General features: G+C 39.2%; 1 long non-coding RNA gene across 1 annotated transcript; it reads left to right on the plus strand.

Moving 5' to 3' along the window:
- The first annotated feature begins 269 nt into the window (after positions 1-269).
- LOC142851146 (uncharacterized) lies at positions 270-2,893 on the plus strand. Its single transcript, XR_012910739.1, has 3 exons — positions 270-355; positions 789-850; positions 2,746-2,893. It is a non-coding gene; the product is annotated as an uncharacterized LOC142851146 (long non-coding RNA).
- Positions 2,894-3,205: the final 312 nt, after the last annotated feature.

The following is a 3,205-nucleotide window of genomic DNA, read 5'->3' on the forward strand; positions in this document are numbered from 1 at the left end:
CATCCTGTGAGTCATTCTCTCCTACACTCACCTAGGACCTCAGAAACAACAGCCCTGATCTAGGAGCGTCATGTGGCCGGATATCAAAACTAACCTCCAGGCAGCACTCAACACAGCTGCTGATAGAGAGAAAGATAACAGACCATAGTCCCACAGAGACTACTGACCACGCAGGCTTGTTCCAGCTAGCACCAGGCTTTCGTTCTACCACCCCCCCCCACACCACCACCACGTGATGCAAGCACCGTTACTAATGCCTCAAGGACAGGACTGAAGATAATTGGTCTCTATTTCCCTTCCCGGCACAGCTGTGTTGAAGAAACTCCTTTCCTGCTTCACCAAGACTTCTTTCAGAGTGGGTGAAGGGTCTTGGTGTGTTGGGACATACCCAAACACACACATACACTTTTTTTTAAGTCATGGCTTGTGTGTTTTTATTTATTTATTTTTCTCTCATATATTACATCCCGACCTCAGTTTCCCCTCCCTTCTCTCCTCCCAGCCCCCCACCACCACCACTACATCCCCCCTCCCCCAGATCCATTCCGCCTCCTTTCTCTTTAGAAATGTGCAGGCCTTCCAGGGATATCAACCTGTTTTTATGTCAATGCCATGCGGTTCATATATATATATATATATATATATATATCATATTATTAAATGTAGCTCTGTAGTACAGTTTGAAAGCAGGGATGATGCTACCTCCAGAAGTTCTCTATGGTACGGGACTGTTTTAAATACACTGGGTTTTTTGTTTTCCATATAATGTTGAGTATTGTTCTTTCTAGGTCTGCAAAGAATTGTGTTGAGATCTTGATGGGAATTGCATTGAATCTGAAGATTGCTCTTGGTAAGATGGTCATTTTTACTATGTTAATCCTACCAATCCATGAGCACGGGAGGTCTTTCCATCTTCTAGTATCTTCTTTGAAGTTCTTGTCATACAGGTTTTTCACTTGTATGGTTAGAGTTACCCCAATATTTTTTATGTTATTTGTGGCTATTGTGAAAAATGTTGTTTTTTTGATTTCTTTCTCAGCCCATTTGTCATTTGTATATAGAAGGGCTACTGATTTTTTTTTATTAGTTAATCTTGTATTCAGTCACTTTGCTGAAGGTATTTCTCAGCTGTAGGAGTTTCCTGATAGGATTTTTGGGATCGTTTATGTATACTTTCATATCATCTGCAAATAGAGCTACTTGACTTCCTTTCCAAGTTGTATCCTCTTGATCTCCTTCAGTGGTATTATTGCTTTACTAGATCTTCAAGTATTACATTGAGTGGATATGGAGAGAGTAGGCAACCTTGTCTTGTTCCTTATTTTAGTGGAATTCCTTTGAATTTCTCTCCATTTAATTTGATGTTGGCTATAGATTTGCTGTAAATTACCTTTATTATGCTTAGGTATGTCCCTTGTATCCCTGATCTCTCCAAGACTTTTATCATGAAAGAGTGTTGGATTTTGTCAAATGTTTTTTAAGCATCTAATTGAATAATCATGTGAGTTTTTTCTTTCAGTTTGTCTATATGGTGGATCACATGGATAGATTTTCACATGTTAAACTAATCTCTGGGATTGTGGCGAAAGATCTTTTTGATGTGTTCTTGGATTTGATTTGTGAGTTTTTTTTTTATTGAGTAGTTTTGCATCAATTTTCATGAGGGAAATTGGTCTGTAATTCTCTTTCTTTTTTGAATCTTTGTATGGTGTGGGTATCAAAGTGACTGTGGCATTCTAAGATGAATTTTGCAATCTTCCTTCTGTTTCTAGTTTATGGAATAATTTGAGAAGTATTAGCTCTCCTTTGGGAGTCTGGTAGAATTCTACACTAAAAAGACTGGACTCTTTTTGGTTGGGAGACGTTTAATGACTGCTTCTATTTCACTAGGGGTTACTTAAATTGTTTATCTGATTTCATTTTAACATTGGTAAGTGGTATCTATCAAAAAATTTTTAATTTTTTTTGAAATTTCCAGTTGGGTGGAGTACAGATTTTAAAAGTATGTCCTTAAGATTCACTGGGTTTCCTTTGTGTCTGTCGTTTTGTCCTCCTTTTTGTTTCTGATTCTGTTAATTTGGATACTCTCTCTCTTTTAGTTAGTTTGGATAAGGGTTTGTCTATCTTGTTGATTTTCTCAAAGAACCAACTCTTTGGTCCACTGATTCTTTGCTCTCTTTGTTTCTATTTTGTTGATTTCAGCCCTTTGTTTGATTATTTCCTGCTGTCTACTTCTCTTGGGTGTGTTTGCTTCTTTTGTCTGAGAGCTCTCAGGTCTGCTGTTAAACTGCTAGGAGAATTCTGCAGTTTCTTTACGGAGGTGCTTAGTGTCAGGAACTTACCTCAGCATCACTTTCACTGTGTCCCCTATGTGTAGGTATGTTCCTTCTTTTCCATTGGCTTCTAGAAAGTCTTTAACGTTCTGTATTTCTGTCTTTACACAATAGTCATTCAGTTGAAAGAGTTGTTCCGTTTCCATGCATTTGTTGGCTTTCTGTTGTTGAAATCCAGCTTTAATCCATGGTGGTCTGACTGGGTACAGGGGTTATTTCAATTCCCTTGTATCTGTTGAGGCTCGTTTTGTTACCCAGTATGTGATCAGTTTGGGAGAATGTTCCATGAGGTTCCGAGAAGAAGGTACATCTTTTGTGTTTGGGTGAAATGTTCTGTAGATACTTGTTAGGTCCATTTGGGTCCTAACATCTGTTGTTAACTTCAGTATTTCCCTGTTCAATTTTTGTCTAGATGACCTGTCCACTGGTGGGAGTGGTTGAGTAGAGAGTCTCCACCCAAACTGAAGAATGGAGGATTCCGCTCAAGTTGGGGGCTGGGAGTTCTGGCAGTGTGAGTGTTCTCTGCTCCAGTGGGGAAGGTCCTGGAGGAGTTGGCCACCACCCCTGTAAGCACATAGGGGTGGGGGTAGGGCTTAGGTGTGGGCTGGGGCTCTCATATGTGTAGCTTTTTTTATTTTTATTTATTTATTTATTTATTTTGGTTTTTCGAGACAGGGTTTCTCTGTGGTTTTGGAGCCTGTGTAGCTTTTTTTTAAAAAAAAAAAAAGAAAATGATTTATTTTTAGTTTCTGTGTTTAAGTGTTTTGCCTTCATGTATGTATGTGTGCGACATGAATGCCTGGTGCACACAGGAGTCAGAAGAGGTTCTCCAATGCCCTGGAACTGCAGTTACACATGATAGTGAACTACCA

This window comes from Microtus pennsylvanicus, chromosome 5 (genome assembly GCF_037038515.1).
Source record: "Microtus pennsylvanicus isolate mMicPen1 chromosome 5, mMicPen1.hap1, whole genome shotgun sequence".
Lineage (NCBI taxonomy): Eukaryota > Metazoa > Chordata > Mammalia > Rodentia > Cricetidae > Microtus > Microtus pennsylvanicus.